The sequence below is a fragment of the Phycodurus eques genome, chromosome 5 (assembly GCF_024500275.1).
Source record: "Phycodurus eques isolate BA_2022a chromosome 5, UOR_Pequ_1.1, whole genome shotgun sequence".
NCBI lineage: Eukaryota > Metazoa > Chordata > Actinopteri > Syngnathiformes > Syngnathidae > Phycodurus > Phycodurus eques.
The window spans coordinates 15,323,421-15,339,863 of NC_084529.1; the positions used below are offsets into that span (position 1 = coordinate 15,323,421).

The 16,443-nt window shown below is 40.9% G+C and overlaps 1 protein-coding gene across 1 annotated transcript in view; it reads left to right on the top strand.

Moving 5' to 3' along the window:
• Positions 1-415: 415 nt before the first annotated feature.
• Positions 416-16,443, top strand: part of shank3a (SH3 and multiple ankyrin repeat domains 3a) — a 219,495-nt gene continuing 203,467 nt past the window's right edge. The window contains exons 1-2 of the mRNA XM_061677680.1: positions 416-498; positions 3,027-3,068. The gene's annotated coding sequence lies outside the window, so the exon portion shown is untranslated. The remainder of the gene's footprint in view (positions 499-3,026; positions 3,069-16,443) is intronic.

Consider the following 16,443-nt stretch of genomic DNA (forward strand, 5'->3'; position numbering starts at 1 on the left):
CGGCAGCCTTAAGGGGGTGTCTTGCAGGGCTCCATTCAAGCTAGGACTGCCACTGTGTAGCGGTGATGCAAGGCCGGTCAAGTAAGGGACAGTGGCTAGTTGCCAGGGTCCACGCTGCAGTTCAAGAGTTCATTCTTGGCGGAGTTCATCTCCGACTATAATATACAATATATAATACATATGCAACAAATATACTATATCATCAACCCAGTGCTGTTGGAAAAGTCTCAATTGTGTTGACGTCGCTACAATATACTGAATCAAAGCCATAAGAGTGATAAAATCAGCTAATAACATTATTTAGTATTTATAGTCATGTGGCGTGTGTCAGCAATGAGGCCAGATGGTCGGCCCATGATCCTATTATGTCTTTACCTCTCACGGTAGGAGCGGCGTTACCTTCTCAGAGGCTGCACTCTGACACTACACATGGACGCCTTGGCTTATTCTGCTCATTGACGACCAGCTCATCCATTCAGACAGAAGCACTGTTGCACGGTACGTGTCGCAAGTGGTGGTGTAAACACGCGTGTGTCACAGTTGCAAGTCGGGGGACGGTAGACGATGTCCTAAAGATAGCATTCTTCACTTTTGCTTAGCTGACTTCAGATTTAGGAATTGTTTATGGTTTGATACTGCCACTAAGGTAGAATCGAAGGCAGCTGGTGTCGGAGGGGGGAGCATGTCATGTATGTGAAAGTTGTAAGTCCCAAGTTACTGGGGCAATAATCAGTCACGTTATGCAAGCCACAGGGCAAGTCATACAACCTTGCTCAGTCACAAAAACAGTATTCACACGTTAGCCACTTTGAGCTCAGTATTAGCATGTAGCGTCAACACGATCTGTAGCCTACTTGCATTAGTTAGCTGAACTAACAGATTCACAATCCAGTCCCAAACCAATTTCCGTATTGTTTATCACTTTATTGTCTCCTCAATTAAACAGAAATCCAAATTAAAGCTTAGTTAATAATTGACCAGCTCTTAGGTTGTTGTAGTTGTTGTGTATTTTATCTTTGAGTTGCGAACCTTGCCAGTTGATGTTCTCATAAATACATTATAATCCTTGAATCCAAATTTAATAATTGTGTCTTCTTCACTCAATATCACACCCTACTCAGTGGGTTGCCAGGTTTGTGCGCACTATACAAAAAATAACTTACTTCTAAAACAAAACAAAAGCACAATTTCCTGAAAATGTTCTCACGATTTTCAACTGTAAACAGGCAAGACATTGCAAGTCGTTTTTCCAAGTGTAAGTCAAGTTCAGTCCTATGAACACCAAGTCTTGCATGAGTTTTAGCCAAGCAATTTGTAGAATTGACCAATCCAACTTACTCGAGTTCCCCACCTCTGGCTGGATCCTGCTTTTTCGAGACATTTCACCTTCAATCCAATCATTATAATTAAGTTAAAGTTTGTTAAATATCTGGCGGAGTGTGCCCAGATGTGAATCCCCGGTGGGAATGGGAAATGGGAATAATTTCTGGATAACCAGACTTGGCTGACTAAGAATTTATCACTAATTTTTGGTTGATTTCATTTAATGGTGGAGACAACACTTTGTCATTTTCAGCTCTACCTTTTGAAACAAATCACAGGAAATGACTTTCTGCTTTTGCTTCATGCTTGCAATTTCCAATCAGAACATTCCAAACAAATAAATAAAATAATCCAAGCCCCTCATTGTAATCTCCACACTCATGCCAAGTAAGCAAACGAGCTTCCTGGCGTCATTGATCGTGAGCCACACACAAACTCAAGTGAACTTGATTGCCAGCTGTGCTCCTCTCCATCCCCGCATGAATAAACAGGAACTGCTGTGTTTTACGGCAGCGCTGAAAGGCAAAACGCGTCAGGCTTAAAATCCCTTATAAAGATGCCATTCGGTAGTTAAGGCATGACAGGTGCAAGCGGGCGGGGGCGTTCGCTGAGCAAATCTTCAATGTGTGTGATGAGGCAATTCACCTGAGCAAGCGCCACTTACAGTACTGTAACTCCTCGTAAGGGAGATGGAACCTTGCAAATCAGGTGCGATGGGTCATTGATACGGTGGACAATCGCCAAGACCTTTGATATTGACATGAGGTGCACACACAAGGCAAACTTTGACTTTAATTGGGAGAACAAAAATATACCTTACTGTGATGTGTCAGTGGACAGTCTTGCATGTCCTGTGTTACTATGGCAAAAATCAAACAAGCAAAAGCGCGGAAACAAAGTAGTGTATGGGCCAGGCCTGTAAGTAGCGCTGTGACACTGCCACAGGAAGTCAACAAAAACCGAAGAAGCAGCATGTATGATGTCAAGACACTGAGTACAATGGGGGGGGGGGGGGAAATTCGAAGCAAGCAAGAAAGGAGACATTTGTGTGCTCAGAAGCTTCTGCAGCACGCGACACTGTGATCCACCGTTAGTAGTCCCAGTTGTTGTTATGCAACAACTGAGACTACTGTGTCATCATCTCAGGAAGGTTGCGTATATGTTGTAAACACGGAAACACAAGGGTAGCGTTTTAAGATTTATTCACGCTATGACTTTGTTTTAAAAATGATCGTTTTGGGACTTTACTGTACTTTTATTCGTTAACTGAATGAACACGGTCAGAATCAGAGTCTTTTAATGGTCCCAAACCAGTTGTTGGTGGAGACAAGTCCGGATGATGGTTTACAGTACTTCACTTTTGCTGAGCTGATTTGAGATTTAAGACCTGTTGTGTGTGCTTTAACACTTTTATCAATCACTAAGGTATAAGCAAAGGCGACTGGGTCCACAGGTGGGAGTATGTTCAATATGTGCAAGTCATAGCTAGGTAGTTAACATATAATAAGATACAAATATTAGGCCATAAATGTAAAATAATCAAGTATGTCAGTAAATGAGTATGCCCTCTTGGGAAGCGTGACCATGTATTATAGTTCATTGCGTGCCGTTTGTAACCTCAAAACCTCGTAACACCTACTGCCACATTACAATAGGTACAATTTCCGTCATTATGGTCATTGTCATATTTCTTCCCTTTGCAGGGATCCTTTTCTTTCTTTCAATGGTGGCTTCACGAAAAACAGGTGTGGAAAAACGGTAACACTTTATTTAATTCTTGAAATGCTTACTGAGTGGTACTGCTGACTGGGCAACTCCTAGAATTTTGGCTGGTTTCCAATTTATAGAGATTTTGAAATGTTATGGTGTCACAATTTTTTCCAACATCCATCTGTCATAAATACAGCACTCAGCATATTGACTGAAAATAATTTGAGAGTACATGAAAACAGGTGATAATGTGATGGTAACACAGCAGCAAGAGCAATTTTCACCCAAAGCCATTTCAAGTGTGGAGAGACACATGGATAACACTTCCTTGTGTTTTAATGGTCTGTTCGTCTCTCTGCTGGATTTACAGACACAGTTCCAAGTTTAAAATGAGAAAGTGCTAGCTACTGTAGATACCCATTTGGAAATGGATCAGACATGTCTGTGTCCTGCTTCCTGTTTAATTTCTATGTCGTCTGTTGCAGCGACTCCATTTTTCAAAACCACAAGAAGCATCAGTTGACACTAAGGGCCTGATTTACCAAGATCTCAAATGGCGGGTGCTGAATTGCGTGTTCACTCTCACAGATTGTGCACGCTGTTGGCAACGGGTGTAAAAGTGGTGGGGACTGCATATTTTTAAAAGGATTCTGTGCTTAAGGTTGCACCGATGGTTTTCTCGCTGTAAAATTTGGAAAAGTATCACAAGCGCAAAATGAAGTTTGAAGTGATGGAATTGGAACTGTTAGTGGAAGAGGCAAACAATCCATCCATCCATTTTCTTTACCGCTTCTCCTCACTAGGGTCACAGGCTGCTGGAGTCTATCCCAGCTACCTTCGGGTGGGAGGCGGAGTAGACCCTGAACAGGTTGTCAGCCAATCACAGGGCACATAGAAACAAACAACCATTCACATTCACACTTATGGGCAATTTAGAGTCCCCAATCAACCTACCACGCATGTTTTTGAGATGTGGGAGGAAACCGGAGTGCCCGGAGAAAACCCACTCAGGCACGGGGAGAACATGCAAACTCCACACAGGTGTGCGGGAATGGGTGTGTGTGTGTGTGTGTGGGGTGTGGGGGGGTGGCGTAATTTGAACCCCGGTCCACAGAACTGTGAGGCAGATGTGCTAACTAGTCGTCCACCGTGCCGGCGAGGAAAGCAATGCTCTGGTAATTTGTGGGAAGCCAGCAAGCCGTGTTTTGATTAGATTAACTTCGGGACAAATTAATCTATGTGTATGGCAATTGGATTTATCTGCCAAGCCTCTGTAACATTGCGTTTAAAAAGCTCACTCAAAAAACTGCTCTGGGAGTTGCCAGCACCAACTGTCACAGTGCGCTGAAATGACCCAGCGGTAAGTAAATGCAGAGTTGAAAGGTGTTATGTTGTAGGTAATATGGCATGACTGCTTGTAACTGGCTCCAGCCTTTATAATCATTCAGAAGGGACAAAATTGCATTGCTGAATACAAAAAAAAGGTCACAATAATTTTTGTTTATGGCATTTGAAAAGCATGAACAGTTGCCTCATTTTGCCTGCACCTCCTTTTTGTCACATGTAACCACAGTAACCATTACGCACAGCGATGCCGGTCTACGGCTGCCTTTCAGACGCGGTATTTAAAGATACAAAATCATCTTATGCAATTTGTTTCAATTTGTTGTGAATGCAAAATTAATCTATTTGATTCATTTTTCCCAACACACACACACACACACGTTTCTGCACAGACAAAACAAAAACCACATCAAAAGCATACAGTAGACCATTAAATATGGTGATAAAATGCTATATCAAAGTGCATACATAGACCGATCATCCATGGTCTTAAGATAGCGTTGGATCAGCCAATTGAACCTTTAACCTAAAAGAATGTTAAATGTTCTAAATGTTCTGAATTCCAGACAGTTTAATTCAAGTTCAAAATGAACCCCTTGGCTTGGGACGGATGGTTCAAGACTTGGAACGCATGCATACTGGAACTGGTTCCTTGATGCTAGAACTCCTTGTGCAACCTTAATAGGATCCTGATTGTGACCTGGGAATACATTGCTCACCTAAAGTGTATGGAACAGTGAGGTCAATTCATTTTCACTGTAGACTGAAAACATTTGGATTTGCACTCAAAAGGTTAATATGAGACAAGAGATCAACAGTTATACTTTTACGTACACGTGTGTCTACAGCAAAAGTACAAAGAATTGGCCGCTGTTTTAATACTTTTTAAATACTTTTGGAGGGAGTGTTCACGATCAATAACAGAATGGAAATTTCCCCTGGGATTAATAAACATTGTCGTTCTAAAAAAATACTACTTGATTCCATTATATAGGACAAAACAGGGCCAGTTTTCACAAAAATTCTGTTTTGTATTTTCACATAGACTCACACTTGTTCTTCTGCGTTTTAAAAATGACTGATCTCCAAGCCCTAAAAACAAAGCTCATAACCAATTGAAAGACATCCATCCATCCATTTTCTGAGCCGCTTCTCCTCACTCGGGTCGCGGGGGTGCTGGAGCCTATCCCAGCTGTCATCGGGCAGGAGGCGGGGTACACCCTGAACTGGTTGCCAGCCAGTCACAGGGCACATAGGAACAAAAAACCATTCGCACTCACAGTCATGCCTACGGGCAATTTAGAGTCTCCAATTCATGCATGTTTTTGGGATGTGGGAGGAAACCGGAGTGTCCGGAGAAAACCCACGCAGGCACGGGGAGAACATGCAAACTCCACACAGGCGGGGCCGGGGATTGAACCCGGGTCCTCCGAAGTGTGAGGCTGACGCTCTAACCAGTCGGCCACTGAGCCCAAATGAATGACATTAAGATGTATTTGGTTTTACATGGCTACAAGTGCAAAAATATATTACAACATAGACACGGCTAAAGAAACTGTGGGGGTAAGGGATTTGTAATCAGCATTGGCTCAGAGTGTTGACATTACTGAGGGAGAAATGAGCGGAGATGTCTGGCTGACTTATTACTTATGACTCTGTACAAGACACTTATGGGAACCATGAGTGTGTGTTGATTCAGCTTGACTGGTATTCACTTTCTATTGGTGGAGTGTACAATATGACCATGTTTTCAAAGGGAACGCAAAGACAAAATACAGCCCGAGTGAGTTTGAGCCGCGTCTTATGTCGATCCGATTGACTTCAGGTTCTGGAATCAGCTTTGAGTTTGGGGATTTTCCTCATAAGTTTAAGGCCAAATTTGAGGTTTTTACTTGTGTATTAAACTTGTTGCCTCACAGTCGAGAGGTTCTGGGCTTTGCATCTCTGTGTGTGTAGTTTGCATGCCTTGAGTGGGTTTTCTCCGAGTACTCCTGCTTCCTCCCACATTCCAAAAACATACATGTTATGTTCACTGAAGACTCTAAATTGTGCATAGCTGTGATCGGCTGGTGACCAGTCCAGGATGTACCGTGCTTCTCGTCCAAAGTCAGCTGAGATAGGCTCAAGTACACCCGCCACCCCAGTAAGGACAAGCGCTGTAGAAAATGGAAGTATGGAAGATGCGGTTACCATTATTGGCGAGAGAGGTATGCAGATGACAGAGGCTCGTGCACAATGGCTCTGGCTGCTGGTCAAGAAAACGACAATGGTTCGGATTGGAACTGGAAAGGCAGACAGGCTCTATTATCTTCTGCAGAGTGACACTTTGGCGTTGTAGGGTAACACACCAGCTAATTTAGCGTTTGCTAACCATGCTGAGCTCATTTTATGATTCAGATATGTCAGAAATGAGTTGACGGTCAGTCTACAAAGTTCTAGATCACCACGATATCATGTTGCCATCACATTGTTTTCAGTCTTTCCCACCAACGATGCACCCGACAGCCACTATATGTAAATTTGACTTGGATGCTAACATACAAGCCTTGTTTTTAGGGCGGTTCAGCACTATCGTTCCGTCTAGTGTGTTGGCTTCATTACATCACCCCTGAAGATGCTAACGTGTTTGTGCAGTAAACATCTGGCTCAGTGGCTGATTTGACTCCATTGTGAGGTTAGTGCTTTTATTCAGGCCTCATTGGAAGCCGTCTGCCCACAAGAATGGGATGCACTTTGCTTTCTCTCTCTTATTACACAGTCACTTTTATCTGCTCGTCCACTTTTTCCATAGACCCTTTGTGGCATTTATTTCTCATCAGAGGGGAATGAGATTTTCCTCCGCTGGCTCTTTGGCTAAACGAGGGCAATTTCAAATTTTCAGTCATTCACTCAGGTCTGCATACAAATGTATACACAAGGGCACCTTATACATCCATTTTTGTGTCATTATTGTCGCTGAAAAGAACACATCATAATCTTGCCTTTTCTAGAGGTAGCCGATCCAACTTTCAAATGCAGAGGTGCATTTTCATGAATGTTTTTAGTATCATCGATGTATTAAAACAGTGCTTCTCAAACTCTTTCCAGCAAGTACCAGCTAAGAAAATACTTTGCTCTCCAGCCACCACTATCAAACAGCATTACAATACAGCAGTGGAGTAGGCATATGTGTTCATTAAAAACAAGAGGTTTTTATTCCTAAAAACGTTTGTGTATTTCATGTCATTATAAGCCACTGTAATATTATTCAGTTTGAACATTACCGCTGCACTTAAATATAGGAAAATTATAAAAAAATCTTACATAATAAAATAAGTAAATTAAAATATATTGTGCATAAAAGTTGTTGCACATAAAAATTGTCCTTAAATAAAAGTTTCAAAACAAACATTTCTTAAAGATTAAATGCAAATGTTCTGTGCAAAAAAGTTAAATACAACTGAACTGTACTTAGGCAATGATTCTTTTGCATACCATGAGAGGGAGCCCGCATACCACTAGTGGTACTAATACCACACTTTGAGAGTCACTATTAAAATAATTAAAAAAAACAGCAAAAAAAAAAAAAGAAAAATATATATATAATATAAATAATGGCGGTATGGGGTTATCTGTGTTTGGCAATGTGTCCATGGGTGTGAAGTAGGGTGTGAAGTGCTGCTTCCACAAGTAAATTTGTGGAAGCAGCACTTCACACCCTATATCGGTACTCGTTTTTTTTCCCACCCGTATACTCTACTGGGTTCTGCCCCAGCACGTAGAAGTCACTCTCGCCGTTATGCCAGTCATGCCAGTCATGCCAGTTTAGTCGTTATGCGTACATTTTTCTCTTACCTTGTTTCCATGCATCGAAAGAATCTGACAGTGGAAGTGCCATATTTTTGTGTAACCACTTATTAATCACAGAAACGAATCTACCCTTCAGTTTCATCTCAGTTGTTTTACTTTAAATCCACTGCAGTCATGAACAAAGGCAAAACATCTCCAAATGCACCTGGATTTAACAGTTGTTGGTTTGAAGACCAATGAGTCACCTTTTTGGTGGCAAAAAACCCTGGGTCCTAGAACACGACTGCCCAAAACTCATTCAGTCACACCCCACTTGAAATGTTTGAAAAAATAAACCCCAAACACCAGTTTCACCAATTGACATGGAATTGCTTGACCATATCATGAAAGAATGAACGAAAAAGTCTCAAGGACCATGCTGAAAATTGAAGAGGAAGGTGGCATTTTAGTTTGAAGCGGCCATTTTTGCCAAATTCCAGGGCTCGTCTTTTGACAAATACCTATCACTATCAATGAGCACTGCATCCTATGGGGTAATTGGTAATTCAAAGGCACCCCAATCGGAAGCAGGTACACTTGACGCTAAAATGCAAAGTGTTTTTTTTTGTTTTTGCCTGTGATATCTAATGTACATAGAGCATGCTGGCAGTCTCTCACGCAGTAGCACCTGAGCAAAAATATTAAAAAAAAAAAAAATTAGCCCCCAGCACCAGTTTGATTGATCGAAACAAAATTGTGTCTATGTGCATATCATAGCAGGATGCACAAAAAGTCTCAAAGACCCATGCACAATATTGAACAGGACGTTGGCAGTTTTCCTTCGAAGCAGTCATTTTGGACGAATTCCAGGGCTCATATTTTGACCTACGCCTACGACAGAATTTGCCCATATGAACCCCAATTTTTGTAAATTACAAAGCTTTTATGCCTACAACCTTTCATCCAAATCCAAGATGGCGTCTACCCGTGTGAACGCCTCGGTTACGTGCTCGCTAGTATTGTCTATGTTTTTGTGTTTTTCATTCGTCTTTGGAAACATTACGCGACTCACTTACACAAGGGAAGACTTGCTAAACATCAGAAAAGATTCTCGGTACCCCCTACCCACCCTTGAGGACTTTCACGCTGCCAGAACTAAGACAAGAGCATGCAAAATCCTCTTGGACCCTCCACATCCTGGTTACCACTTCTTCCAGGTCCTTCCCTCAGGTAGGCGCTACCAAATAATGAAAACTAAAACAAGCAGACATTCCAACAGCTTCTTCACTCTTGCCATTAACTTCTTAAACAGTTAATTTACAATTGCATTGCAACATGCTGCCAATTTTTTGTCTTGAGTTTGTTGTCTCATTTCTGTCGGGCCAATTATACATTACTCGAGCACTAACTGTAGTAGTCTCGCCACGCTGGACTATTTGCATATCTGTTGTTGACCAATACTGGCCACTCATGTGCCTGAGTAGCATCTGCAACATTTGCACAATCGACATTGTCCCAGATTATCGCACTACTAGTCACTTTAAACTGCATACATTTCTTGAAGTCTTGGCGCCTTTCGCCCAATGGTCGTTGCACCGGACTATTGTTCTGTTAGTCATTTCAAACTGCTCTAATTGCTAGAGGACTCTGCATCTTTTTGCACAATTGTCAAAAAATAAAATAAAATTATACCGGCATTACTAGCAAACAGTTTTTGCTCAGTGAGCAATTTTTTGAATGTCTTTATGTCTCAAAAGTATTCTCTGTCAATTGACTGTTTGTTGCCATACTAGAGCGGCTCCAACTACCGGAAACAATTTCCTTGTGTGTTTTTGATATACTTGGCAAATAAAGATGATTCTGATTCTGATTTCGATTTCATGTAGGCAGAGCATTGTCAAAGATTGATGATCATTTCGAGAATTCTCCGTGAAAAAGTGGGGGCGAAGGCTCGTTCATTGCTGCTCCCAGCTTTAATACAGGCATTGTAGTCGGAGGCCTTGTTATCTCACAACCGAGGTGGTTGCGTTTGCAGAGAAGTGACAATAATGAATGGATGACAATAAGGTACGGAGGCAGCGGCGGCAGCAGATGCGTAACCGAAAAGTGCTTTTATATAGGCCTTGCGTCCCTGTGTGTATCTATATTTCTGCTCCATTGGTACAAATGGTGTTTCCTTTATAATGTCAGCGCCCATGAAATGTGACGGTGCACTCCAGCCCCCTCATGCGCATCCTCATCTCATCTTGTAGAGCGGCCTCTTCGTCCACGTCGCCGTTGTCTCTTCGAGGCGCATTTGATAATAAAGTTATTTTTAAGGGGAATATTTCCCCAAACATCATAAAGCATCCACTGCTTTGGGCTGCATGCCAGAATGGGCATTGCGCCGTAATAGGCAATACATCAACTCGCGCGTGTGTATGTACCCGTGTGTGTGTGTGTGTGTGTGTGTGTGTGTGTGTGTGTGTGTGTGTGTGTGTGTGTGTGGGAGAGAGAGAGAGAAAGAGAGAGAGAGAGAGCGCGTGTGTGAAATCTGCATTTATTGACAAATACAGTATGTATATGTTGTTGACTGTGTAACAGTGCTTGCCAGGAATGGTATAAATACAATAATAATAGACTATTTACTATCGACAAATATATTGGGACACCTTCTAATTACAAAAATACAGAATATACTGTTTATGACAATGCGATGAAACGGTTTGAGGATTTCATATCATTCATATACCGAAAATGATCACGATTATCCGTATTATCACAATGTTATTAGCAACCGAATGTCCTTGTTGAAATGGTAAACGGCGACAACCAAAGTGAATTGTTATTCACAAAAAAGCCCACAAATGTACTTAAAGTGCCTCTCAAAATTCCAGCCTCTCAAAAAACAACAACCATTTTTGTAATGCCTTTTATCTTAAATAAATTATAAAAAATAGATAAAAAACATTTAAAATTTATAAAAACATACAGTAATTCCATCCATCCATTTTCTGAGCCGCTTCTCCTCACTAGGGTCGCGGGCGTGCTGGAGCCTATCCCAGCTGTCATCGGGCAGGAGGCGGGGTACACCCTGAACTGGTTGCCAGCCAATCGCAGGACACATACAAACAAACAACCATTCGCACACACAGTCACGCCTACGGGCAATTTAGAGTCTCCAATTCATGCATGTTTTTGGGATGTGGGAGGAAACCGGAGTGCCCGGAGAAAACCCACGCAGGCACGGGGAGAACATGCAAACTCCACACAGGCGGGACCGGGGATTGAACCCGGGTCCTCAGAACTGTGAGGCTGACGCTCTAACCAGTCGGCCACTGAGCCCAAATGAATGACATTAAGATGTATTTGCTTTTACATGGCTACAAGTGCAAAAATATATTACAACATAGACACGGCTAAAGAAACTGTGGGGGTAAGGGATTTGTAATCAGCATTGGCTCAGAGTGTTGACATTACTGAGGGAGAAATGAGCGGAACCAGTCGGCCACCGTGCCGCCCATACAGTATTTAAATAATTAAATAGAATGTAAAGAATTAAACACATTTTGCCATGTTTTGCTTTAATTCAATGGACATTGTCCTCCTCCTTCTGCTGACATACTGTATGTACTACACGAGAAGACAGTCACAACTGAGTGAAGCTGCAGTAACATTAGTCCTTTTGTTCCTTGAAGCCTTTGCAGAATTGTTCACTATCTGCTTGTTGTGAGGTGAGTTGTGTCGAGTTAACTGCCACATACAGCACTTGTATCTCTTTTTTTTCCCACAAGTCAAAGAAAAAAAATCGGCCGAACGATGACTCGATTTCGAAAAAGATCACTGACATTTGACAGAATAAACAATCTTTTTTCCCCAATAAAAATGCATTTTGGTTGATGAGTAGACATAAACCTCAACGTAACGAACAAAAGTCAATATTATTTCCATGTTCCATCAAGCTCGCACACAACAGATTAATCCCATTCCTAACAAAGTGCAATTATCTGGAATCTGTACTTTGCTTGAGTATTTATTTTTCTGATTACTTTTTACTTTTACTCCCTACATTTAAAAACAGATATCTGCATTTTCTGCTCCTTACTTACTCAAAATAGGTCAGTTCGATTTTTCAGTGATTTTGGATGATGACATAATGTAAAAAAGATGTTAAAAGACTGTCAGTATCGTTGACAGTAAAAATTCCTTTTTTATTTCCGTATGTACTTTTTTACTTTTATTTAAGTACCGGGGTAGAATAAGTACTTCTACTTTGACCAGACATATTTTTATTACACAAGTATCGGTACTTCTACTTATATTCATTACAGAGTGTGAGTGCATTGTCACTTGTGCTAATAAGACTGCTGTGCCAATGTCTTCATTATCTCAAGTATGATTTCTGTCCACACAAATGGACTAATGAACGCATCTATGGCCAACTAAAGCCAGCTGTTTGACACAGAATGACATGTTTTTAGCCCTCGTTGTCCACCGTGCAGTCCTTTCTGATATTCTGCTTCCATCTCTATCCGCCTGCTGGCCGCCGCAACGCCGCGATTACTGCACTTCACAGCGAGTCACGATGCATCGACCGCGCGGCCACGATTCGACTGAGAGTAAAAGTGAGGTGAGCAGATCGAGATGAGATAAGAAGAAAAAACAGCAGCAGGAACTACTTTACCAATGTGGATACACTTATACTGTAGATGCAAGTGGTCCTGATTTATCAGGTATTTGTGCTACTCCAGTCTTTCATTGTTAGGTCATTGTTATTCACACCTATGGACAGTTTAGGGTCTTCAATGGACCTAACATGCATGTTTTTTGAGAGGTTGGATGAACCCGGATAAGCCCCAAGCAAGCACAGGGAGAGCAAGTCCTTTATTCGGGAAGGCTGGAGCTGGGATTCAAAACCAGAACCTCAGGACTGTGAAGCAAACATGCTAACCAGAAGTGCACTGTGCTGCCTGTTTAGCACAGTTGATCACAAGCCATTCCGGGATTTGATTTGCAAAGAAAGTAATGAAAGCAGAACTAATTGGGACAGTGGTCTCACTCTTTAACGATTAAGTTTTCTGAGCAACGAGCCATCACTCGATCATTTTCGATTTGCGTGGCGAGCCAAAATTTGAGTGTGTCTTCATACATGTTTGCATTTCTAGGTGTTTTCAATATGAATAGGTTGAATGGAAGCATTCCTCAATGTTAAAAAGACAGTTATAATATCGAAATATACACTTTACAAAGTTAAATCAAGTTGTTCAATCATGAAATTGTATAAATGTATATTTTTAAATACATATGCAATGACATCTCTGAGGGTTGTCGGTGTAGTGAGTGCCTGTAGTTTACATCAGTCCACATCTGGGCTCTCCACAAGCACGCTGATGCAAACGCCGGCAACAATTATCCTGCCGGTCTTTCAAAATAGAAACATTGAAAAAACAGCCCGGCCCTCTCAGGTGTTATTCGCTGTTGCTTTTTTTTTTTTTTCTTTTTTCTCTTCTTCTCTCTCTCAACCAGGGAAACAAGCTAACTCTCGGTTACTGTCTCCAATTAGTGGCCATTCAAACACAACAAATGCAGCACATTTTTAACATTTAAGTCTAGTCTGCTATTGATTTCAGTCCAAGGAGAGTTTGTCTGAGAGAAGCCTCATCTGGAAATGTCTTCTCACTAAGTTAAGATGGAAGGTTAAGCACTGTAATAAGTTTTACAGTAAACCCCCAATTCATAGTGAGTGATATCTTCCAAACCCATCTCCTGTAGGTGAACATTTGAATCTTAAACACACTTCTTTAACATATTGTAAATGTATTTGAATGCAGACACAAAATTACAAGCGTCAAATTTATAGAAGGGCTCTGTCACTATCCCTGATTAGTGGTTGTAAAATTAAAAGCATATTTACCATTAACAGTACATTTCCCAATGTATTCAGGGCTTAACCCGATGTCTGAAACTCAGAAATTACATTTGATGTTTCTTTGGTTGGATTGCTGATTGTTGTCTTGAATCGCCACTGGTGATCCCGTTACTAGTGGTCCACATTTCGAGGTTGCGAATGGTGCTCAGTGAACTAGTTTGCACAGCGGCGTAAGACTATGTGCTCACACGGCACAAGATGGTGTTTTTGTCGTGTTATTAGATAAGTATTGATTTTGAACTGATGATGTACATGGCACAGTTACGTGCTGTTACATTGTTTATTGTTTTTTTTTCATTGTATGGAGGGTTTCTGTAATTGTAACGTGAAAGTCAGAAGTAGATGACTTAGCAGCAGCTTATGTCACCGTTTAAGAGGGATCGACTGAGCTGATCTTGATGCGATAATGAGTAGCGTAGCTTCTTCCCCTCCGTATGCTATGCTAATTAGGGACAAAATTCCTTTTATTGTTACTCTTCCTCTCATTATTGCGGGAATTCCCCTGCTGCAAACTCATCTAATTATTGTCCTCAATTTTGCACGGATGATAACATAAAGATGGAACACAGTGTGCTGTTTTAAGGCAGCAACAGAGCAAACAATGTAAAATATTTATATGCGGGGAGGTTTGCAGATCATGGCGCTGAAACTTGTAATTGGAAGCAAATGTAATGAATGGAAATAGACGTCTGAAATCCTTCTCTGCGAGTAGTTTGGCGTCCACCAGTGTCTGGTGTGTCCTTGCACTCATTGTGATTGATCAGCTACATCTCCAGCCATAATTTGATCTGAGATTTTATGATTATTTATCTTTTTATCTAATTAATTTCCCATCACTTCTGTGACTCAGAGAGCCCCGGGGGGGATTTGTCAGGAGATTGCACGGGCCCTCTTTTTGAATCAGCGACTATTATCTTACAAACGAGGAGGACCACTTATGGAGTCAGAGCGCAACACGCTAACTAACAACCATCAATACTAGTCCATAAAAAATGTAATATCATGATATTAAATTTTTTTGGAAAGGGTCTTTTCCATGGAAAGGTTTATTTATTTCCATAATTCCATTAAAAAAGTTAAACTTTCATAGATTATAGATTCAGGGCCCACAATTTAAACAATTTCAAGTATTTATTTGTTTATTTATACATAATTTGGGATTCCAGCTCATAAAACCCACAAAATCAGAGATTCAAAAAATTTGAATAAATAAATTTTTCCATGACATTAAAATGTTTTGTTAAGGGTCTGCATTTCTTGAAGCGAGAGTGAGGGCTACTGCAGCAAAGTGGAGATGGTGGAGTATAAAAATGCAGCGTCTAGAGTAGGACGGGGAAAGAAAATTGAATAACTCAGCTTTGTCGGCTTCAAAAATAGGTCGACCCAGAATGTCTGCTTCGCAGCTCTACCTGGACCAAAAAAAAAAAGAAAAAGAAAAAAAGTTCCACATAGAACCATGTTTCCGCCGCCAATGTTTCACACGGACATTTATTGCAGACGCACACAGTGTTGGGCCACTGATAAAGTTTGCCAAAACTGATAGAGGACCGTCTGTAGATGGTTTTAAGACACTATTAGATGTGTAATGTACATATAACTTGATGTACGAATGAGTTCAACGGTAGTTAGCGTTTTTCTTTTCTTTTTTTTACCTAAAATTGTAATCACGAGCACACTAATGCTAATCGTGAATGCTAACATTTAGCAAAGGCTGATTTTGTTCTTTCAAACTTTGTACAGTTTATACCATACACTTAGTACCAAAATATGCAGTTTAAGGATAGAAGTTCAGACCTCAGAAGTGAGAATAAAATCCATGTTAGGAGTTAAAAAAAAAGAAAAAATGGGGGGTGGGCGATGTCTCAAGAATATAGAATATCGACAGGATAATTGATTCTAAAAAGATTTGATCAGGATAGCCCTATTATTGAGCTAAGGCACAGCAAGTGGATTTTATTTACTATTTCTAGCCGGGTCTTCTCAAAAATTACAATGACGTATGGCAAAATTTCCATACGGCCGTTTGAACATTAAGTCAATATATAGTACACTCTTTGTCCTCAAATTCAGCACACTGGTAGAACGACTAGGGCATACTAATAGAACACTCTGTCTAGCCAGTAATGTTTTTTCACTATTAGTACCACTTTTGGCCTACTAGTATGCAATTAAACCATACTTGTAAACTGCTGTGATGCACTAGTAACAAGCCAAACTAGTAGGTACATCTCACACAATAGTAGCCTCTAACCAATGTTCATTTTTGTCAGATGTGGGGTAAATTAAAATAAAAATAAATGAAAGAACATTTACCTCACAGTTCTGAGGTTCTGGATTCTAATGTCGGGTCGGACCTTAATCTGTGGTTCACAGGTGTGTGAACAACAAAT